Below are 25,612 nucleotides of genomic sequence, written 5' to 3' on the forward strand. Positions count from 1 at the left end.
TCACCATACAACAGATTTGTCCATAAAAAATAACATTTGTGCTATGCTATTAGTACTGTTAAGAGACAGAATAACATTTACCTGGTCAGCTAGTAAGCAAAAGACATCTGTGAAAAGACCAAACATAGTTGTCTATTAGTATCCACTCTGTGGTAACTCTTTCCCCTTGTGTCCCAAAGTTTAAAGATGTTCAAGTGTTTCATGTAAATTGTTATATTAGATTATATTTTCTGCATATTCTCCCATTCAATTCAAGTAATCTTGAGATTGTTTATAATATCTAATACAGTATAATGCATATAAATTCTTTTTTCTTTACTTATTTTTATTTTGAAATTTTTTTAACATTTATTATTATATACTTTATTTTAAAACAATTTTATATAAATAAAAACATTGCATAAGAAAATTATCTAGATCCAAAGTCTATACTTGTTAATGAACTTCTTTGCAGTTAGAATTAGCATTTAAAATGGAAGTTATGAAACTTCACATTAAATTGTACATTTTCAGTATAGACTGTATTTAATATACTTATCCACCACTCACACCAAAAGTTCATGTCCAAGTTAGAACTAGAGAAACAATTAACTTTATTTCCTCTTTCATAACTTGTGTTCAATGCCTGCTGAATATTCTTCCCCATCTATACTCAGTTTTCTTGTTCTCTTTTCTTTGTTATGTTCAAATTGCTATTGTTTTACATATTACTTAGGAGATTCCAAAACAATTTCCATATACTTTCAGTAAAGAAGCATAGTTTCCCAAGTGTTTCTCATCCATGATCCGTGTGCTTCATGAACATGTAGATCTCAGACACATGGGGTCCCTCATGTTCAAGACAAGCTCTGGGATTGTAGATACAGATGTTCTGATTCTTCACCTTTTCTCCTTGAGGTTCTGTTCACTGCTGGGACAAAAACTGTCTCAGGAAATATGAAGCTCTGGCTTTATTTGAACTCTGCCTTTAGTTTTTCTATTATTTCTGTGTCTGTTACTCAATGGACCTCCCTGCCTATTTACAGGTACAGAGAGATGGGACAGAGATTCTTTCCACAACTCTTTTCTACTTGACAGAGTAAATTTAAATTGTAGTGTTTGTGGGTGAAAACGTGAAAGCCAGGTGCATGCGGACGCCAGAACCAGCTATCTTTCTGTCACTCTACCCTTCCAAAACTGTTAGCAGAAAAAGTCAACAAAACCCGGCTAGAACATTTTCAAAGAGGGAATCTTTCATTGTGTATAAACAGTGATCATTTCATTTAACTTGGAGGCTTAAATTGTCTTATTTCCTAGAAATTCAATAAAGATATAATGATCTTCCAATATATGTAACAAAACATGAATAATTTTAAAGATTGCCTGAAGCTTTTAGGTTTATTTCCCCTTAAACAATAGACACACATTTGGTCAGAAATCCTTATTGAATCCTATGTGCCCAGGTCTTTGAGACTATAGATGTTCTGTTAGAATTAGTGGTTTTAATTTACATTTTTGGGGGCAAATAAAAAAGTTGGTTTTCACCACTCCTTGAACCAGGCTTTAAAAGGATCACAAAAGGAATGATAGTGTAAATCTACTTGTTTTTCTAAGAGTACAGCCAGTGCTAGCTACAGAATTGTCATTAGCAAGATATACTGGATGAGGAGACTTGGCCTCAGAAGATGTTCACATGCCTGTCTTCCTCTCAGTCTTTCTTGTCCAAGTAGTCAGAGCTTTCTGTTTTACATCTAACCACTTTAAACAGTGAATGATTGTTTCTCTGAACTCGCATTCGTGCAGGCTAGATTCTGTTTTGGGTTTCTTTTTTTCCCAGTGACTTCTTTCTCTCAATGTCCTGTATTACAAATTTCTGATCTGGCTGTTAAAAATTCAAATTTCTGGGCCTGAATACAGATTCCCAACCAGAGTACCTGAGAGCAGAGAATAGAAAATATCATTTCACCTGGCATGGTGGCACACTTCTTTAATTCCCGCACTTGGCAAGTAGAGACAGGTAGATCTCTCTGAGTTAGAGGCCAACCTGGTCAACAAAGCGAGTTCCAGGACAGTCAGGCCTGTTACGCAGAGAAATCTTGTCTCAAAACAAAACAAAAACAAAAACAAAAGAAGGATAATAGCATTTTATATTGAGTACAGTGACCTTTGTCTATAGTCTGACTACTTGGGAGGTAGAGGAAAAAAATGTTGAATCCAGTAGTTTTTAGCGAGACTGGGAAATACACAAGGATCCTGGCTCAAAAACAAAACAAACACCTGTCCTAAACAAGCAAGCAACCATAATAACAAAAAACTTGCACTGTCAACACCTCCCATGTAGTCTAAGGATGAAGAAACTATTGGGAAGTCAGACATGATCAACGAAGATTGTAGGGAGATTGCACAGGTTAATGACTCCTACAGAGACAATGGGCCAAAGGTGGTGAGGTTTTGTGGCCCTTCCCACCCGCCTCTTATCTGATGACAGAACAGCATCAGCCTTCTTCCAGCAAGAAAAAACTACTACTTGCCTAGATTCTTGCCACTCCTGGATGATGGTTTTCATTCTTCTATCCCATACCATAAGTGAGAGAACAGAGCACAATAAGTGGAAAGTGTCGCATTAAAATTTTCAGCTACTCTAAAGCAAAGTCAAATCTGTGACATCACTCTATTACTGCAAAATATTTGATAGAAGGAATGTAAGCACACATCGATAACTCAATACAATGCTGACATCTTGGGAGTATCCAATATCCAAAATCACATTTTATTATTTAACTTTGAGGTTGCTTTTAAGTATTACAATTATATATTTTCATAATATTGATACATGTTAGGGGAATATGATGATCCTGAGAACCTGACCAAGTAGACCAAGAATACATCCATGAGGAGAAAGTCAACAGGAGTTCTGGATTATATACCAAGTTATAAATGCAGTAGTACCTTCTGAAAATTATCTGTACAAGGATATCATAGACATGCTATTTATTGAAATAGCATGTTGGTTGAAAAATGAAAAATGTAGATATGTTTCCATTAAGGGAAAACTAATAATTGAAACAGTTCACAATGGCTAAAGTAAAACGGGGTAGATAGTCACTGACTGGTGCCACTTAAAAGTTCTGGAGTGTTTTTTTTCATGTGTGGCTGTTTGTAGGAGCTCAGAGGGTAGAATCAGACATTGGTTCTAGCTTTCTTTGCCTCATCCACAGACGTTTTCTACTCTATGATGAGGGAACATAGGTCAGCAAATTAGACGATATCTTCCTACTAAAGGGTAAAAAGAAAGACATTCTTTGTCTTTCTATTGGGAAATCCCAGATCTAACTTGCTAGTTGGATGGGCATATGGAGGTATTTGAGCTAGGCTGGGTGAAATACCTATTTCTATGACCAAAGGAGAAATCCAAGACAGCCTGAATCGCCATCAGTAAGAAGTGAAGGAAGGATAATTGAGGCAGGCGATATACAAAGTCCAGCTGACCATAGTAGGGGTGAACCAGGCAAGGGCTTCTTCAGTGTTAACGCTGTTGTATTTGTCTTTGGTATTATCACCATCATTATATTAAAATCACAGTACCTGCTGCTTTAACTACTGCCACAGAGTTCTGTCAAATGCTTTCTTATAACATAAGCTATTTTAAATAGAAGAATGGAGATGTTCAGGTCTTAGTTTATGTATTTGAACTTTTAATATGATCTGCTATCAGGATATATTAATAAATATGAAGTCAAATGTACCTTATTTCATTTTATCTAGTCTCTTCTATCCCAATAAAGTTGAAGACCAATATGTTTACTCTGTAACATCCAGGTTGTTCTTGCAACACAGGAGCAGATTCATACAAATGATTTCTATAAAATAGGCTGGCAAGCAAGGCATGCTATGTGCCAAGTTAGTAGAGAAACATGGGACTAACTAGGCTTTAATAGCACCCATTTTTCTGAAATGTGTACTGTTTAGTGTTACTACTGTGTATTATAACTCAGCATTACTTTTCTTTCTTATTTTTTTTCAGGTAGCCTCAGGGTTCACTCATTTAGCAACCATGTATTAAGCTAATCCAAGATGGCAAACCTGAAACAAATATTCCAAATGGCATATGATACTTGGACTTACCCTAGTAAGTTATAGAACCTTAAAGAAATGTGTGGCTATCCTAAAGCTAATACCTAGACCTCTATTCTGTTTTGTTTCTTGAACACTCTGCTGTGAAAAAGAATTAAATGGAAGACAATTACATGTTAATGAAAATCCATATATTCCCTGGAGAGGCTAGCTGTTTCCTTGGACAGTCTCCCAGAAGAACAATCTCCACCATAATCTTTTTAAGGAATACGTTTCAGTTGAATTATGGGTGTTTTTTTTATCAGGAAACTAATACAAAAAAGGGAGTGATACTGAGTTATTGGTTCTCTGATTGTCAATATGATTATCAAGTGGTACACTAAGAAGAAAGTAGGAAGGAAGCAGGGCAGCCACAAGTCTCTGGTTCTGGCAGCAGCTAGCCCAAATATCCTACTACTGTTATTTCAATAAAAATAGCATACGATGGTAAAGGGTTTTGGAAAATAATTCATAAAAGTTTAATGTTGCTCTCACATTGTATTCTGAATAATAAAATTATCTAAATCCATGTGCCTGGCACCATGCAATTGTTTTCCATGCCATAGGTAATTTATCCCCATAAGAATTCTATTCACTGGATGCAACTTGCATCCTCTGTGTTGATGTTACTTTGCAGAGAAGGAAAGGTATGCTTTAAGGGACTGTTCAGTTTCTCCTAAGTCTCCTTGAATAAGCATGTGCTGGAGCTAGGGACTGGAACCAGGTGTAGGAGCCTCATCTCACAAGCAACCCCTCAGCTTGCCACCCTGTTCTGTAAAGAAGTGGTGTGTGTGTGTGTGTGTGTGTGTGTGTGTGTGTGTGTGTACTTATGCAAACTTTGTTGTGTATAATATCATTAAAATTTTTTCTTATAATATGTTAAAAATATCTGTCCTTAAAAAGGTGACAAAGTATAGAATATTAGAACTCTTACATAAAATGAAATTACGTATATTTTATGGGCTAAGGCCGAGATTTCTGAGATACCTTTGCCCAGGTTTCATTTATGAGAATGCTTGATGATCTCATAAAGCTACTCAACCTTCTCATCATTTATTTTAAAATGATTTACTGGGGACCTGCTATAAATCATGTAAATGTAAATCATAACTATGACAGAAGCACAGAGATGATTCTGTCTGATGGCTCAGCTCAAAATCTAGTTATACAAGCTCAGAAACAAAGAGCAGAATGGTGATGGGCAGCTGCCATGGGGAGAGGGAGCTAAGGAAACTTTGCTGCATGGTTTTTATGTTCCACTTACATAAAATAAGCAACTTCTAGAATCTGATATACAACATAGTACATATTGTAAATAAAATGACATTTCCCACTTTAAAGTGTTAGTGGGTAATCTCATGGTAAGTGCTCATTCTTAGAAACAAAACAAAGGGAAACATGGGAACATCCAAGAACAGGAGATTTTGTAAGTGATAAATGTTTTGTAGCTTGATTGTGTTGCTGTTACAGGGGAATAAAGAAAAAAAAGATGTATATTATGCCTGGATTCAAGATGTAGTCATTAATAGGTGGATTTTTCTATGTCAATTATACTTTATAAAGTTTGAAAAATAAAAAAAAATCTTTAAAATTTATGTAAAGAACCCTAGAGTTAGGAAGAATGGTAAGTGTCTCATTTTTATCCTTTAAAGGTATCTTTAGGTTTTCTGTGCTACATCTGCTGAATTATCCTGGGCATATTAGAAATGTCACAGTTGTCTGAACCTTTGAATCTGGTAGTCATTGTGATTTGTCAACTTGACAAAAATCTAGAATCACTTAGAGGATGGCCTCTGTGCATGCCTATGTGTGACTGTTTTAGTTGCATTAATGGATGTGGAAGATCCACTGTGAGAAGTGCTGTTCCCTGCTAGAAATCATAGACTGCATAAGGTGGAAAAAGGAAGCTGTACATAAGCATGCTTTCATCACTCTGCTTCCTGATGGTGGATGCTGTGCGAGGAGGTCCTCAAACTGTTGTGCCTTCCATGCCACAGGGAGCTGTGAACCACAGTGAGCCCTTACTCTCTTTAGTTGGCTCTATCAGATTATTTAATCACAGCAACACGCAGGTGACTGGAAAAAAGATACTACTTTCTGAGTGCGTTGTCACCATGGTTGATCGATGGTGATGGAGTTCAATAGTTATAGAGAATGAGAAGTACATCAGTGGACATGTGTAATGGATTATGACTTTTCTCTCTCTTTGCCAATATTCTAAAATTAGACAAAATATCTAGAGATAAGGATAAAATTATTTAAATTAAAAAAAAAACAATGTCTCAATGTAACATTCACAAAAAAGATGACTGTCAGAAATGTGAGAAGATACCACTTAAGCAGTGAGGGGCCAGATAAAGCCAGAGAAAAAGGAAGAATTCACCTTTCTTCTTCTTTTGCTTCCTCTCCTCCTTCTCCTCTTCCTCCTTCTCCTTCCTCTATCTTCCCTCTTCATTTTTCTTTCTTCCTATTCTTTTTCCTCTTTCTCTCTCTTCCTCTTCCTTTATGGGCCCTGGTCCCTGTTCCTTGGGGAGCTGTTGCCTTGATTGCTGACCTTAATCAGATGTCCTCCCTATGGTAATTCCCTGCTCGTTTCATTCTTCCTAAACAGCTTACCTAAGGTTCCTTGTTTGCATATCCTTCATATTGTTGTAATTCTAGAATGTAAAACATCTATAGGAAACTTTTGCCCTCCCAGGTTCTTCCACTGTGCTGTGAGTCTGTACTTAAGGCCTCCTCCCTCCTTCAATAAACAGCATTCTACTGAGATGAATGACCCACTGTCTTCTCTCTTTTTAATCCTCAGCCCCTCGCTAGGACAGGGTGAACAGGTAGTAATGTGGGCATTGCGAAACTTCCTCCTTCTCTTCTTTCTCCTCCTCCTCTTCTTCACCTTGATTTTTCTCATCTCTTCTCCAACCCTAGGCTTTATTTTATTGGTTTCTTTATTTCTAAGCCATCTTGCCTGTCTTTCCTGTGTCACCACTCTGCAGGTGGACGATGTGGGATTCAGCTTCTCCGATTGCATATTATTTCTTCATACTGATTCTCAATCCCTGTTTGTAGTCTTTCTGTCTTGGTCTCTTTTGTCCATCTCTTCCATCTCTTCTTCTTTCCTTTCCTTTTCCTATTTGTATCTCATTTTTTCCTTTGCATATTTATTCTATTTTTTCCACAGAACCTTGAATAGTAATGAACTGACTAGAAGGTTGTTAATTTATCTTATTTTTCTGACTAAATATAAACGAAATTCTACATAAGTACTGATTTTGAGTTTTTTATATGTGTACCTATTGGTTATGATTTTAATGAGCTGTTCTTTACTTGTTCTTTGTATTATAAAATGTATAAGAAACTTACTTGAAACTTAAGCACTCAAAAACTGAATTGAAGAAATAAGGCACCAGTTGGGTGTTTTCCAAACCTGTCCAGCACTATGTCTAACTGCCTGCTTTATCTCTGGTTTTCTTTCATGTTTTTTGAGATGCCTGAGATGGGAAGAGGACAGATTGATCATGTTGTATTTTATTCCTCTACATACCCCTTTTTCTGATACTTTAATATTCCCCAGAATTCTGTATTGTGCCTTTGTTTAGACTCATAAGTTATTTCTACCCTTGAAAAAAGCAGATCAACCCAACATTAGCTTATAGGTGTCTGGAAGACATTTATGTCATCAGCTTCACTGTTGCCTACCTTCATACCACACATAAAATGTCACCCTGTGGTGAGGGAAAACACATATATACTTTGTGCATCATTGGAAGTAACTGGCCTCATTGCTAAGAGCTAATGTTAACACTTGGCTAATGTTGGATATGGGCTGAGCTTTACCTCTGGCAGTGATTTTCAGACACTATACCTGTACCTGTGTTCATGGCATTAAAAAGAGAAGTATATTCTAGTGAACTGATGGGAATTTCTACAACATAGTAGTTTTTGAACTACAGTGATTTGAGTATTTATTGAAGTTGTGAAAACTAGACACTAAAGCATATAAAAGGGACAAAAAGTGCCCAGGTGCCTCAGGAAGGTAGTAAGAAGCCATGCCATGGGTTTTCACTTATTTAAGTACTTTAAAAAGTTCTTCACACATAATAATGATAAATGATGCGGAAATTTGAATGGCAGTCACTCCTTGAACAAAGTGTGGTATGATTCTTTAATAGTTTAAACACTAAGATTGAGGATTTTGTGTTTCTCATGGGTGTATTCATATATATATATATATATCTCCAACATATGTCCTCTGGCTTGGGATCAAGAAATCTCAGTAGCCACTCAGTATCCTAGTCTCATTTAGATGAGCGATTTTGAAAATATAACTTTTCTATGTATGACATAAAGTCTTTAACACAGTTGAATAGCTTTTCATTACTGTAGCAAAGACCTGAGTAAAAGTAAAAGGAAGAAACCAATTTATTTTGGCTCAAGTTTCAGAATTTTCAGTTCATAATTGGCTGTATTAGTAATTATGGGTTAGGTAGAATTACTATTCTATCATTGTGGAAAGTAGGTGTCAAAGCAAAGCTCTCACCTTATCTAAGTAAAGAAGGAGGATGAGATGAGGAGGGGGAGAGAAGAAATTAGGAGCAAGATATACCCTGCAAAGGAATGCCTCCAGTTGCCCAATTTCTTGGGCAAGGCACTGTCTCTTTATGCTTATTCAGCTATGAACTCATTAATGGATCAGTGTGTATCTGATGGTAGCATATTTATGTTACAACCACCTCTTAATATGGACAACACTTGGAAACCAGGCCTTTTAGAAACAAATCATATCTCAATCATAACCCATTATGTATGAGTCCATATATTCTTATATGATATATCCAGCCAAATAGAAGTCATGCACTTTCCAGAATGTTCTTTTGTTCTAACATATTTTAATGTGATTTTTTAATAGTTTTGTCTTTATTTTTCTGGAACACTTTTCATCTGTTCATAAGTACAACTTGGTTATCCTTTAAAGGCAACTTGGGTACTCTCATTTTCTTTGGTGTAATAATATTTAACCTAAACTCATAGTCTATTAAGATAACAGATTAATTTAGAAAACAGAGAGGCTGATCCTTTAGGAGACATTATTGATTCAGAAAAGCATCCTCATTTCATGAGATGACAGATGGTGCAATATCTTATACCGAGTCCAAAGAAACCCTTAGCAAAGACATTTTAAATAACTTTTTTGCCCATTATTCCTATGTCATGTCCATTTTATTTCAATTAATATTACAACCTTACCTCCCATCATGAGTATCTGAGTTTTAACAAAATGACAGAATCTGGTAATTGCCATTTTATGCTACTTTTGATGGTTGGTGAACATATACTTGCCAATCTTGGGGCTATTTTAATACCTTGTTATCACTGTTACCATAAACTCTACCAAAGGATTGTAGACTGGGCAAAGGTTTTCTGTGATGTGTATATGTGTGGTGTTTTGATTTGCTTGAGATTTTGTTTAAGCCACTGAGATTTTGTCATATCTTTGCACCCTGATCTTACCTTGGCTGACAGATCAGAATTCCAAGGGATATGTTGTAGTGAATTAAAAAAAATGTAAATGCTATAGAAATATTTTAGAGTGCAAATTAACATGTAAATCTAGATTTGTTGTTGTTGTTCGCCTAGACAGCTATGGTTGCTTTAAAGGGGGATTTAGACACAAGTGAATTATTTTTCACTTTTGGAGAGAAAAGTAAAGGAAACACTTCCTACAAATCTGACTTGCATCAGTAAATGACTTTACCCTTGAGAGTAGCAAGTCTCTGAAAAAATGACAATGAGAAAAACAGATTTCCCACACAAATAATCAGGTGGCATGTTATATAGCTGCTAAGTGTCAATGGCAAAATAACTGCAATTTCTCAGAATGAAACAGTGTATAGAAATTGCAAAAATCAATGAGAGAAATAATATTTTGAACTCAGAATATAAACATTATCTGATATAAAAAGCAAGCAATGATTAATCCTTACAAACCTAATTTTATGCAGGTTTCCATTCAACAAACATTTTAAGTTGGTTGAATTTGGGGAGAAATGGCTGTATGCGTGACTAATCCTTTACTCCCTTTCAATGCTTATTAGTTCAGCTTTTACTGCTTTCTGAAAATTGGAAGTACAGCCTCTTATTTTTATTCTCTTTTGTAAAAGTGCTTTTGGAATAGAAAATAGGAACAGGTAGAAAAGTCCAAATCAATTCTCAGTGACCCAAGCAAGGTCTAGTGGATGAGTCCATGCATTTAAAATGAAATCTCATTGAACAAAGAGCTTCTGAATTATTTTCTGTGGCTGAAGCTGGTCTAGTTGGTTTTATATACGCATCTGGCTGCTTTTTATAAAGCAACATGGCTGCTGTCAGTCGGGAGAGGAGGACAGCCGGCTGAATGAGTCATAAGTACTGCCTATGCACAGATCTTGAGACTGAAGCTCAGAAAAGGAATGGAATGAAGCAAACCAGAAAGGATGGCTGTCCTGACTGAAGACTAATAACCATATTTTATTAGTTATAAAAATATGGTTATTATTTTTTATAACTAATAAAATAGGAGACACTAGAAGAGCAAAATTTTCTAAGTATTTGTTCTTTAAACATCAACTCTAAATGACCTCTGAAACTATAATCTCTGCAAATGATATGAGTCTAACAGTTGATTTTTAAAAATAGAACCATTAATCTGCATTTTATTTAGATCACTGTGATAATTGTCTTTTAGTGTCTGGGTATTAATTTTATTCAAGAAAATCTTTAGCAAAACCATTATCTTTCTGTCACTGTGATGAAATACCTGAGATAAACAGCTTACACAGAAGAAAGATTGATTTTAGTTAACAATTTAAGCGGTTTCAGTTCTTGGTCAATTAGCTCTGTTTGCTTGGGCCTGTGGTGAGGCAGCAAAGCATGATGGGGGAAACTGAACATTTAGACCCACCATAAGCTCATTTATTTGCATACTTAGTCCCCAATTGATGAACTATTTGGAAAGGATTAGGAGGTGTGGCTTTATGCAGTAGATGTGGGCTCAGACAAGGAAGTGTCTCACAGGCAGGGGGAGTGGAAACACAGGCCATGTCTCTTGCTGTCTGCCTGTAGATCAAGATGTAAAGCTCTCAGCTACTGTACCAGTGTGATACCTGTCTGTTTTCCACTATGGTAATAGGGTTAACCCTCTGAAACTGTAAGCAAGACCCTAAATAAATTCTTTGGTCATAGTGTCTCTTCGGAGCAAATGAACAGTAGCTAAAACATCTTTGTTTCAATCAGTATCATAATTTGTATTTTAATAAACAACCCAAATATTAGTTGCCTATGAATACAATATCAAGTTATTTTAAATATTCTAATTATCCATCAGAAGCAGAAAATAATTGCCCTTTGTGTATAAACTTTGCACCCTTCAAATTTGTTACACTAACACGAGACTGCCAGAGATTTTATTTTGAACACTCTGGTGTTTTCTGAATCAGCAATCAAGTCATCTTGAAAAATCACCAATGTTTTTCTCCCTCTGTGAACAAATACTAGTCATAAGTTAATTTTAAAGGTTGAACTATCCTTACCTATATAGATTAAATCCCATATGGTCATGGTGTATGGGTGTAGAAGTAACCGTCTTATTCAATAAGAAACAGAACCAATGTAAAGATGAAAGCCCAAGAGGTCAGAGCTAAGAACCTTACCCTTCACTCTGTAGCTATCCTCTTCAGCCAAGAGAACTACTTACTGTGTGTTTGTCTTTATAAAGACTTTCTGTTCTGCCTTCTCATTGGTTGTAAACCCAACCACATGACTGCCTCATCACTGTCTGTCTGTACAGACCTCCAGGTCTTCTATGGTTGGTATTCAGATTAAAGGCATGTGTCTCCATCCTGGCTGAATCCTTGAACACACAGAGATCCGCCTAGCTCTGCCTCCCAAGAGCTGGGATTAAAGGTGTGCACCACCACCGCCTAGCTTCTGTGATGGCTTGCTAATAGCTCTGACCTCCAGGCAACTTTATTTATTAACATACAAATAAAATCACATCTCAGTACAAATAAAATATCACCATATTTCCCCTTTTCTATTTACTAAAAAAGAAAAAAGGAAAAAGGTTATAACTAACATAAGAAAAACTATATACAAAAGTGCAATAACTATATACCATATATACAAGTAATTAAATACCTAAACAATGTCTAGTCCATTTGTATTTGACAAATTCAGAGAAAATAATTCCATTATCTATCCTATTCTGGTAAGTCCAAAATGTACCTAATTCACTTTCTACCCTAACTAATCTTCAACTATAACTAATTAATCTTCATGTGGGTCCTTTATACTCTGTTGAGTTCAATTTCCTAATGATTTGTAAGGAACTTTTTCATTTCTATTATGATGGATATCTGTCTGTAGGTTTATTTTCTTTCAATGTGTTTGTCCATGTCTGGTACTGGGATAATACTCCCTAAAATAAATGGATAAATAAGCACATCCCTTGTTTTTTTTCCTGCGAGTCAGTACATAATTGGTACAACTTCTTCCTTTAAACATAGGTAAAATTAACCAGGAAAACCATGAAAGCTTGTTGTTTTCTTTTGTGGAAGTTTATCCATTTTAATAAGAGTTTTTTAGTTTGAAGATTTATTTTCTTTCTTTGTTTTCTTTTGTGGGGTTTATCCATTTTAATAAGAGTTTTTTAGTTTTGAAGATTTATTTTCTCTCTCTCTCTCTCTCTCTCTCTCTCTCTCTCTCTCTCTCTCTCTCTGTGTGTGTGTGTGTGTCTGTGTGTGTGTCTGTGTGTCTGTGTGTCTGTGTGTCTGTGTGTCTGTGTGTGCTTGCATTTGCATGTATATGAGTACAGGTATACCTGAATACCAGAAGATCTGGAACTGGAGCTACAGATGGTTGTGAGCAGCTGGGCATGATTCCTGGGAACTGAAGCCCAGAGCTATCCAAGAAAGCCAGTGTTCTTACCCTCTGAGTTATGTTCTCTGCATTTTAAATTTCTTTACTAGACATTAAGCTATTCACTTTTCTGTATATTTTGGAAGGTTATTTCCTTATAAAGATTAATCTATGTTATATAAGTTGACAAACTCATGAATGTATAGATGATATAAGACCCTTAATTATTTTTTAAATGGCCATGGTAATAAGGGTATCATTTTCTTTTTTTATAATATTAATTTGTAGTATCCTCTTGTTTTCTTACTTACTCCAGCTGGAGACTTGTCAGTTTTACTATCATGCCAAAGAACCAGCTTTCAGATTTAACATTTTTCTCCATATTTAAAATTTTGTACCAATTTTTGCTGTATTTCTTGTTATGTTATTTCGTTCTGCTTAATTTTTTTCTTTTTTCTTTTCCAGTTTTTAGGTTATTAAGTTTAGATTTTTACCTCTTTTATAGTACTTATTCCTGCAACTTTTTTCAAAGGACTGCTTTTGCAAACATTCCATTTTTATAAATTGTTTTATTTTTATTTACTTAGTTAAAATAATATAATTCCTACTTTGTTGGTGTTGTTTTGGTTTTAGTTTTTTTTTTTTAATCTGAAAGTTATCTGATTATTCAGCCTTGGTTAAGGGAGGAGGGGACTGGACCTGCCTCAACTGAATCTACCAGCCTTGGCTGACTCCTCAGTGGAGACCTTGCCTTGGAGGAGGTGGGAATAGGGGGAGGATGGGTGGGGAAGTTTGGGGGTGGGAGGAGGATGACGGGGAAATCCGTGGCTGATATGTAAAATTAAATTAATTATAAAATAAAAATATTTATAAAAATTATTATCTGATTTGATTTTTCATCTTTTATGTGTGGTAAGAATTATTGCATGGCCTCAGATGTGTTCTTCTTGACAGATGTTCCATGCCAGCTAATAAGGTATCTGTCTTCTGTTGCTATTGTATGAAATAACTTATAAATGTCAATAATATCTGTGTGATGGATGATAGTTTGTAATAACTGTCATTTGACTGATGTTCTGCCTACTGGATCTGTCAATTACTGATAACAGGAAGCTGGAATCTATGACTACCATTCATAGTTTTCAGGTTTCAACTCACAAATACTCTTACTAGATACATGCATGTTAACAATTATTGTATTGTCTTAGAAAATTGCCTTTCTTCTTACTAAACAATACTCCCCTTTATCATGGATAATTTACTTCCCTGGCAAGTTGGCTTGGTCTAAAACTAATAAACTCCAGCTTTATTTTGGTTGGTTTTACCATGTTTTTCAAAATCTTGGCCTTTAATGAATCATGTCCTTATAGTTAACATAGGTTTGATTAAAACACCATATTTTTAGTGTAATTTTAATGCCTCCTGACAGCTTTCAAACTTTATTGATATATTTACATCTCAGTGATTATTAACATATTGAAAACAGCATATGACATATGTTGCTGCTTTATTTTCTCTTTTGTACTTTTTCTTTGTTATCTTTCTTTAAGTGTCTATGTGCATTTTTATTGTGTATGATGATTAGTTTTAGTTGTCAACTTGATACAATGAACCAAGGAAGAATATCTCAATGAGGGATGGTCTAGATTAGGGTTGTCTGTGAGCATGTCTATGTGTGATTATCTTGATTACATTAATTGAGGTGAGAGGACTTGCCTATTGTGGGGGGTGTCATTTCTTAAGGAAGGAATTCTGGACTACATCAATGCAGAGTTGGGTCTGATCACAAGCAAGAGTGTGTGCATGGTTTCCCTCTGGCTTTGACTGTAGATGTAATGGGACTCACTGATCCAAAGTACATTTATTCTGTGCAGCCAAAGCCAGCATCAATCCTCTGAACTTCTCAATTTTAATTGTAGTGAAATATTAATAGCCCCAAATTAGCTATTGGATCATGTTTAAGTTTAATTCTTGATATCAATAACCGTATCTTATTGCTGTGGGATAATGCTTTTGTACACTGGTTTAATAAAACGATGATTGGCCAGTAGGCAGGATAAGCAGACAAGGAGAATTCTGGGAAAAGGAAGGCTGAGTCAGGAGACCCCATCCTGCCGTCCAGGGCGCAGCATGTAATGGTACACAGGAAAAGCCACAGAACACGTGGCAACATATAGATTAACAGAAATGGCTAAGTTTAAGTGTAAGACCTGGTCAGTGGTAGGGTTGAGCTAATGGCTGAGCAGTTTTAATTAATATATGCCTTTGTATGTTTACTTGGGGGACTCGAGTGGGAGAGATTTGTCCCAACTGCCTGCCAGCCATAACACAGTAAATCTTCCAACTACATCTTATTATTCAGATTGTGTTGCATGTAATTTTCACCTCTGTCCTTTTACATAAAAATTTCACCTTACAACTGAAGATATGTCTCAGTTATACAGTAACTTCATTTTTTTTTCCACTTAATTCCATGCCTGACAAAGAAAATTTCATTTTTTTGGCTCAATAAAGTATCTATTCTGATGCTTCTGGTAAATTAAATAATGCAATATGGTCTTTTGTTTCTGACTTATTTGACCCAGATATTGGTTCAAAAGATCCTCCATGTCCCAGTGTATTTGTTCTTTCATTTCCTGAGTGAATGTATTCCACTACATGTTTATTTTGGTTTTGATCCTAGATTGCCTCCACCTTTTGGTCATTTTGAATTGAAAGACCCCAGCATACTAGCCTAGCCTAACGCCATTTCGAGTAAGGTCTGAAAAGCACGGGGTGTCTACGGCCGGCCACCTGGCCCCAGAAAAGGGTACTAAAGGTCAGAAAAACAACTTGGAGCCAGACAGCAGGCGTGTCAAGCTCGGGGGAAAAACCACGAGCTGTCCTGAGTTTGAACCTGGCCTCATTTGAATCGTCCAATCAGAACCTGTAAACCATGCTCCTCGTGCTCCTGCTGCCAGACCCTATAAAAACCCTCCACTTCAGCCCGTGGGCGCGCCAGTCTCTTGAGCCTCTTGAGGGACTGTGTTGCCCCGGGTACCCGTGTTCCTGAATAAAGCCTCTTGCTGTTTGCATCTGACTTGTGGTCTCGGTGTGATCTCTGGGCGAGGGTCTCTCCAGAGGGAAGACTGCCTACGGGGATCTTTCAGAATAATGCCATTTTTTTTAAATAACACAGATATGCATGCATCTGCATGGTTATTCCTCTCCTCTCCCCTTCTTTCTTCTCCTCCCTTCTTCCTTCCTCCCACCTTTTCCCTCTCCTTTAGTATTCTTTTTTTTTTTCTTTTCATCTAACCCTTGAAGCTGGAAATTTCACTTGATTCTAACCAAAAGTCCAAAACTTGATTAGGAAGCTAGGACTGAACCCAAGGCATTATTCATGCCTGGCTAGTTACTCTATCACTGAGTGAAACTATGATCACTATCATATACTCTTATGCCATTAGATTATAAAGAATTTAAAAACTAAACTCAATGTTATGTAAATCCCTTAATTTGAGGTGAGATATCTGAGCTAATTAGCTGCTACTTCTTTCCGAATATCGAGTTATCTAAACGTGATTCATTGAATCCCAGTTCCACCATTCATTTTTACTTTGTTCAGTACTTTAAATTTACAGGGGTTTTCAACTGGCTATTCAAATTGGTGTGAGGGATGTTTACAAAGACAAGCTAACTCTTTTGTGAATGGTAGTTATAAAATGTTTAGCCATTCAGTATAACTGTTATTATGCCCCATGATAATATTACATTTTAATATGGGAGAAAGTCATATTGTTCAGAGGAATAATGCCAAAAACATCTGTCCAACTCTAGCATCACCACAGTTATCACCTTGGATAATAGTACTGTGGTTTTTATAATTAACTTGCATTCTTGGTCCTTTATATCCACTTGGGGTTTTGTATGGCTTAGTCAATAAAATTCCTTGTTCTTACATGGCCAGAATCAAGTGGAAAGTGTGACATGGGAAGTAGTCACATCACAATAAAATGGTCACCTCCTTTCCTTCTATAATTAGATTGGGAAATGAAGGTCTCTACCATTTTTGGTTTTAATGCATTTTAAATAATTTCATTTTTCTATTCTTTTAGAATAGCTAGACTATGCTTCACAAATAGTGATTGCCCCTGAGTTTTCAGTTACTGTGTCCTGACTGGATTGTGTATTCTCAAAATACATGTGTTGAATCTCTATTTCCAAGTTTGATGGTTTATAAAAATGAGTCCTTTGAGATACACTTATGTTAAGTCAGAGTGTGGCCCTTGTGCTTGGATTAATTTCTTCTTAGTGTTTTGTGAGCATTGTGTGTTCATGCTTTAACATAGCTGTTAAGATTCAGGGCCATAGTTTGGATATGGCATGTCTACCAATGGCCCATGTGCTAAATATGTGATGCCAGTTTGTGAGGCAATTGAACATTGTATTAATGAAGTCATTAGGGCAGTTGGGGCTGGTCACAGTAGGAGATGTTGGCATCCTAGATCCTTCCTGTCTCTTTCTGCTTTCCAGGTACTATTTCTGACATGATGTACTGTGCTTTCATTGGTCCTAACTATAGTCCCAAGAAAACCTGCCTCTGACATCCTGAGCAAAAATAAACACCCTGCCCTATAAGTTGTTCATGTGGGGTCCTTTGTCATAGTGATGGAAAATTGGCTGATATAGTCATGGACTATTGAAAGAAGGCTTTTCTTGTGAGGGTTAATTTCATGCCAGTAGTTAATATGTATGTATTTCTTGGAGTAATTGTAGATGTTATTCTAAAGCTTGTTAAAATTTCTGCTTGTCATTTCTAGCTGAATTCTGTACTAGAATCAAAGCCCTGTTCTTATATTGAGCCCTAATATTGTTATCATGCAGAAACTTTAAGAGTGCAGCTTTTTGTGTACTTGTAACTTTGCACTAGTCTTCAATGTATTTGGCCTCTTCTTGGGCACTGCTCTACACCTTGCCATGTAAGATGTAATAAGGAGCTTAGAAGGGTGTGAAATTAAGCATACTCCTACCTCATATTGCAGGCTCTTGGGGATATTCAACTTTTTGCCATTGAGGTAGGACTTTGTCGTCTACAAAACCCATGCTTGAGAATTATGCTACTGAATTACAAAACAAAATTGTATAAAACTAATTTCATTGGTTTTCTATTTACAGCATCTGTAGTTATTCTGGACATATGTGACCAGAAGTCTAAGGGATGAATCCCCTTGGAAGCTAGAGAACTAATTGTGAGATGGCTCAGCACTAACAGGCTAGCTGGCCCAAACCAGTAAATGAGATCATGTGTGTAAGATACTTCTTGAAAGCCAACCTGGGTTTACCTATGGGCCTTAGAAACAGCAGCTGAGACATGATCTGAGATGACCTGTACCAATGAGAGGTAGCCATGTCACACTAGCAGATGCATATTCATCAGTCCTTCCCCCATTTTGGGGTGGATAGTATATAAGGCTTGCCACTTCCTGAATAAACTGAGCTTGTTTCAACAGCCTCCCAGAGTGTGTGTCTTTGACTCTACGTCTGCTCACCCCATCCCAGAAAGGGAAGAGCACAGGACCCTGTCACACATAATGCTTTCTTTCCTTTGTCATTTCAGCTCAGTTAAAGCTCAAGCAGATTTGGATCTAGTCTTCTCTTTTCCCCTTGAGGGAAGAAACTGGTTAATGGAAATAGAATATTCTGGGTGTATTTTAAGTAGAAGCTTTTCTGGTGTTCCTGCCAAAAACCAAGGAGGTATTTTCTTCCTTCCTTCCTTCAAAGAATCCTGGTGGGACTTTTAGTGATGACTCAAGAGGTTTGAACGATCCCATAGGCGTGCTCCCTACAGGAGGTCATTATGCTCAACTAGTGTAGCCTCACATGCAGTCATTAGTTACTTTCCTTCCACAAGTCCTGCCAGAGGACAGCAACAGTTTCTCTTCCTAGAGTTTGTATCTGTGTTTTCCTTCTCATTCATGAAGTGGAGGTTTAAACTGTGATTTCAATTCTCTGGTGGGTTTCAGGTGAGATTTGCTTTTCAGTTTGTTCAGCTCTTCTCTTGGGAGGACGGAAGAGTTGACACCTGTGCTCATCACATACTGGACCAAAACAGAACCCAGACCTTGCTTATGATGGATGATTCCAGTGAGCTTTTCATAACAACAGTGCTCAGCTTCCCTCCATCCTCTGCCACATGCTATTTCCTCTCTGTTCCAGGATCTTTGAACATACTGTTCTTTTGCTCGAAATGTTCTCAAAATCTTAACCTAATCTTAACTCTCTATGGTAGTATTTCTTACATAATATAATATGATTCTCTGTATTTATGGATATATATGTATATATATATGTATATATATACATATATATATATATATATCTTTATTCTGTCTTTGTATCTATCTATATACCTATATGTCTACATACATGTGTGTATTCATATGCCCACACCACAACATGACAATTATTTAACCCACACTTTTGTCTCCTGTCCAGATTCTCATCACATCTGACTTTCCTTACAATTGTACACATATATATAAGAGCATCTATCTGATGATAGGCACAAAATAATTTTTCTATTTTTTTTTACTTTGGTTTTCTTTCAGTTCAAAGCTATAGATGTCTAGGTTTCAAATTATCTAATATTTAGCTTATTTATCCAGAGTTACTCTCAGAGCAGGAGAGCTTAGTATATACATGCTGGTGATATTCCCCACATAGCCATGCCAATCAAACCTAAGATGGTTGCAATCACTCTCCTCACATATAATTCTATCACTTGAGTTTGGCACAGCCAATAATAGGAGTAATTTTTTTCTAAGTTGAATTTATGTGTGGTGTGACCTCCTTTCAAAGGTTAATGGAGTTTTGCCTCTTTGTTGAATCATCAATAATTTGAGGTATGTGTCATTTGTAAATTTAATGCATTAAAATTTTCTTCCCATTTAAATATAAGTATGCCTAGTTTTCCTCCTGTGTTTAGGTATGTTTTTCCTCTAGGCAATTTTGAGATGTAAATATTTCCTACTATTCTCATGGCAAATTTTAAATGATAATGATTGAGAGATTTAGAGAGTGGGAAAAGGATTAACATCAATCAAGATTTAGGTAGGTAACTCAGTCTCGTCCCTGTATACCATGCTAATTAAAGGGAAAGTTCTAGAGTGGAAATGTGCTTCCTAATTAAGGTAAGAAATTTGTTTTCCAGCATAATATAATGGGTTTACCTTGACTATGTTGTTCTTATGCAATGGCTTTTAAAAAGTAGTTGCTGCAAGACCAAAAGTCTGATATCACACATGCATCAGATGTTTTGAGACATTATTCTTGAATTTTTGAGCAATTATTATTTGGTGATCCCAAAATAGAGATGAACTGTGAACTCAAAGAGGTTTTTTATTCTCCTCTCTCCATTTATTTTTGATAGCCTTCAAGACATTAAAAATTTATTACTATGAAATTATAACTAAACTCTGTAATTTTAAGATCTCACTTTATAAAATGCTTGAGATACTATGCCATAAATGTCCATGCCTATGATAAAATGTGCAAGCATGAAATAAATAAGAATGTTCTACTTGATGATGGTCATGTGCCACCCTTAATTATATTGGTGTCAGACAAACTCAAAAGCAAATCTTTTCGTGTGGTCTAGAAAATGATCTATAGCAGCAACTGTACTTTCAGTTTCAAATGAAGGAGTTTATTAAGCTTGTAGTAAATAAAAGTAAAAAGAACAAATAGCAAGTAGCAGTTAGGCAAGACAGCAGACAAACAGCACAGTATAATCAATTCAGGCACTTAAAACATCCAGCAGGGAGAACTGGAGTAGCCTGATTGAAAGAGCAAACAGAGGTAACATAATCAAATCCAGGCCTTATAAACATCTAGGAGAACTCAACTGGAGAAGCAGCAGCCATGCTGGAGTTCCTGATTGATAGTCTGTCCACTGATGAGTTTCTGGCCTCCTGTTCCTACAGTAGGTGTTAATAATACCGTGGGATAAATGGGAAAATCGTAGCAACATCTGTTGGAAGTAGTTTACCTTTTAGCTGTTCTCAAGGACACAATGCCTTTAACACTCTTAGCTGCTTTCTGTTTTTATGTATCTGATATGCCTGATCCTTTGTAAAGTAGAGGCTCATCCTGACAAGAGGCCTTAGAGAACACTATGAAAAAAAATGCTTGGGGCTGACAATGGGGTGGACTACCATGCTTCCATAATCCATTTTCAACAAGCTTTAAAATCACGTGACAATTTAGCAATGAAATATATATTACATTAGTTTTGATTTTTCCCTATAATTATTTCACAATTCCAGTTTTTCTCAACTTTTGCTAGTGTTGTTTATTTCCTATTTATACCAATGAAAGTCTCAGAGATTGTTGAATCTTCTAGCCTTGATGGACTTTTAATGTGATTTTAATTTGATGTGGCATTAAGTTGGGGGGTCTTTAGCCTCTCTGCTTAACACTGTCTGAGTATACCATAGCTGTGGCAAAGGGCTGAAGGTAACTTGCATCCATTGAAGAAAGTGGATATTGTAGAAAAGGCTCAGTGTCTTCTGCTTCTGGCTTTGATGTGAAACTAAAACAGGATTATTTTTCCAGGTCATTGCAGTCATTGCAGTGTTTTTTTTTTTTTCTGTGTGTGTGTGTGTGTGTGTGTGTGTGTGTGTGTGTGTGTGTAATATTATTAACCATAGTGACACTTGATCTTTATGTCATTTACTTCCATTGAACATCTCTGGACATTTTATAAGTGGAAAATTTCTACTGTTATTTTTAAAATGCCATGTTATAAACTTATGTTTCTACATTCAATTCAAAGGCATTCTCACTATGAGAAAGAACAGGAAAGGGGTGTTAATGAGTGAGGTCTATGTGATGTGCCACATCCTAACAATTTCAGTCATTGAAGATTCAGGTCCTTCAATAGCCAACACTTTGTACTGCTTTCCATTCTTGATTTGTATTTGTTTGTTTGGTATTTTATTTTGTTCTTTATTTTTTCCTTTTGCTTACTAATTAGAAACAGTTTCAAATATGCACCAAATAAAGGCAAACAATGGCATAAATAATGAGAAATTCAAATCACCATAATTTAAATGAGAGATAATCTTTTTTGGTTGAAATTCATGTCCAAGTTGCTTTTCCTTGAACAGTACCAAGTCTTGTCTTCATTGTTCATTTATAGAATGTTATTAATTGCTGCTGTAAGACTCTGCTAGCTGGATTCAGACTCATCTTTAACTCAAACTGCCACTGAAAAAAATAACCAAATGCTACTTTTAACATGCATACTTATATATAGAATTAACATAGCCTTCATAATTAAAAATTTGCAGTATTACTAAAATCTATATTCAGTTTACATTGAGTCCAATTAACTAATGGATGAGGGACAGAGACATGCTGTGGATATTGTTCTATATAAATAAAACACTGGTGGCCAGTGACGAGGCAGGAAGTAGGTGGGACAAGGAGAGAGGAGAATTCTGGGAAGCGGAAGGCTGAGGGGAGAGACACTGCAGCCACGGCGAGGAGAGGCAACCTGTAAAGACGCCGGTAAGCCACCAGCCACGTGGCAAGGTATAGATTTATAAAAATGGGTTAATTTAAGATAAAAGAACAGTTAGCAGAAAGCCTGCCACGGCCATACAGTTTATAAGTGATTATTTTATAAGTGGATTGTGGGACTGTGGGGCTTGGGGAACCTGGAGAGAAGCCCTCCAGCAACAAATGGCGCCCAACGGCTCGAGCTTCCACCTTAAACCTGAGAATATTTAATAACCAATTCTAAACAGAGCCAAAATCAGGTTCCTGCTTCTTGTCTCATATGAGCAGCTAGACGGCGCAAAACGCGGGTTTGAACACTGGTGGGTTCCTGGCATGTGCGTTTGACCGGCAGTATGGTGGAAATGAGGCGTCTGCCAGCGGCACATTAAGCTGTGTGGTAGATTTAGTCTTTACTATTATTAAAAAAAAAAAAAAAAAAAAAAGAGGTTTCTGGGCTACACGCTGCTTTGATAAAAGCTTAGACCCACTATTTCTGAGACTTGATGACTCCCAGAGCTGGCGGAAAATGTACCACTGCCATGTTGGGCAGCTAAAGTGGGTGGAGCCAGCAGCCACAGCGCAGTTTCAGTCTTAGAATGGTACAGTTTAAATCAATAGGCTCAAGGCTCAAGGTAATATAAAAAATAAGTCACGTAACGATGGCTACCACACAGAGAATCTGGATTATGTTGTCTTTGATATTTGTAACTGAAGAAAAACATTTGATTGCAAAAGCTGTTGAGTTATGCCAAAATGTATATTTTAAAGGTACCTTGACTTCAAAATTTGGATTTAAAGATATGTTGCTTTGGAAAAGAGGTTCTGCTTTTGTTTCCACAGAAAGCCAGAGGCTATGGATTTGTTCCAGATTAAGATACATCAGGTTTCAACAGCCGAGACCCCCTAAAAGGTCTCTGATGACACCATGGCCCAGATGATCCAGCATCCAGAGCGGTTTCAAGGCAACTGGTTCAAACAATACAGCCTCACGGACTACCCCATAGGTCTAAAATTTTCTTTGCATCCCCATAAGATACAGCGCCCCCCTCCAGCAGGAAGTAGTAAGAGATGCTACGCCCAAATTCCCAAATATACCAAGCTGGCTTTAGAGGTGGAATTGGCTCACTCCCCCTCTAAACCCAGACATATTGCTTTAAAAAAAAAATGGTTAGGCAATTCTTGTGTCCCAAATCAGAAGAGCCCTCTGGTGTGGGACAGAGAAAACCAATATTTTTATTTAAAACAGATTGATTATAAATGTGATCTCTTTCTAAAAAAGAAAAGGGGATATAATATAGATATATAGGAGGATATAGAGATGATAAGATAAAAGGATAGATTAATTAACCTACTTTTAAAGAACAACTTGTTTAAAATGTTTTACATTGGTATAGATTTTAGTTTATGTTTAAAATGTTTTACATTGGTATGGATTTTAGTTTATTGATACAAACTTGAAGTTAATATTGTTATACTGTGTATATATATATTTCTATTCTTGTTTGAGGTATTATGTTTATGTAGCTCATTTAAAATTGTAATAGATAATTAAAAAATAGATTAATAATTAGTCATCTATGATAATCATATCTGTAGCCATGTTAGTTAAGTTTTCTAGGTATACATAGATATATTTCAGATAGATAGGTAATCTTCAAACACTTCATAGACCCAGAGAATATGGCATTTAAATAACTTAAAATTCTGTTGATGTGAGACACAATTGCTCCTGGCTGCACCAATTGATCCCGAGAGAATGTTGGGCTTCTAAGACATTTCCATTTGGAAGTTTGTCTTTTTGGCACAAAATGGCCTACTGGGCAAAGAACTGCCCTTGCCTTGATGGCTGACAGTACAAATGCAATGCTGTCCTTTCTGGACAAGCGGGACACAAGGAAAGTGACCACTGTACTCTGCCAAGACAGGGTAAGATGGTCTCTCAGAATTCCTACTTCTAAAAATGGTCTGTCAGAGACTCTAGGCCTGTAGCCAATTTGAATGCACCAACAATGCTGAGAAACATTAGGTGACTGTCCAGGCTGCCAGCTGTCTTGGTCTATTTTTGCAAGAGTCCCGAAAGTTGCTTGCATCCATCTACCATTTCTCAGGTACCATTATGTTCCTTCTCAGGTCTTTGATGTGGTTGAAAACTAGATAGTTGTAATTTCCTCAGTTATGATAAAAGATAAGTTAGATATAAAACCTTAAACTCACAAATATAAGATAGATAGGACATCTTCTTTAATATTGTAACTATAATTCTTCCTCGGTAATTGTTTTGTTATATATAATTTTACCATGTTAAAGTTAAAACCTTCCTTTTTTTAAAAAAAAAAAGAAAAAAGGGCAAGTGCTGTGGATATTGTTCTATATAAATAAAACACTGGTGGCCAGTGACGAGGCAGGAAGTAGGTGGGACAAGGAGAGAGGAGAATTCTGGGAAGCGGAAGGCTGAGGGGAGAGACACTGCAGCCACGGCGAGGAGAGGCAACCTGTGAAGACGCTGGTAAGCCACCAGCCACGTGGCAAGGTATAGATTTATAAAAATGGGTTAATTTAAGATAAAAGAACAGTTAGCAGAAAGCCTGCCACGGCCATACAGTTTATAAGTGATATAAGCGTCTGAGTGATTATTTTATAAGTGGATTGTGGGACTGTGGGGCTTGGGGAACCTGGAGAGAAGCCCTCCAGCAACAGAGACATTTTTATCTGTGTAGCTAATATTGTTAAGGATCTGGTTTAAGACAGAACTATTTTGATCTCAGCTCAGTGTCCCTCTTGCTATGTGAATACTGTGCTAGTTACTATCAGCTTGGTCATCTGATATTGAGCATAGCCATTCAGTTAGGATTATTTAATCTTTTAAATATCTTTGAAAACCATTGGAGAATCTGTGAAAAACTGGCTGGACCCTGAGTGACCATTTAGACAAGATCTTGGTAAAATATTTTATTTTACAAGCCAGACATTAAATATTTTTGTCATTGAAGCCTGTGAGGATCTTAGTGACAATGACTCAACTATGCTATAAAGGCACAGAACATACACAGAAGTATATAAAAATATGTATGACCATACTTCACAT

The sequence above is a fragment of the Peromyscus maniculatus genome, chromosome 3, assembly GCF_049852395.1.
Source record: "Peromyscus maniculatus bairdii isolate BWxNUB_F1_BW_parent chromosome 3, HU_Pman_BW_mat_3.1, whole genome shotgun sequence".
NCBI classification, from domain to species: Eukaryota; Metazoa; Chordata; class Mammalia; order Rodentia; family Cricetidae; genus Peromyscus; species Peromyscus maniculatus.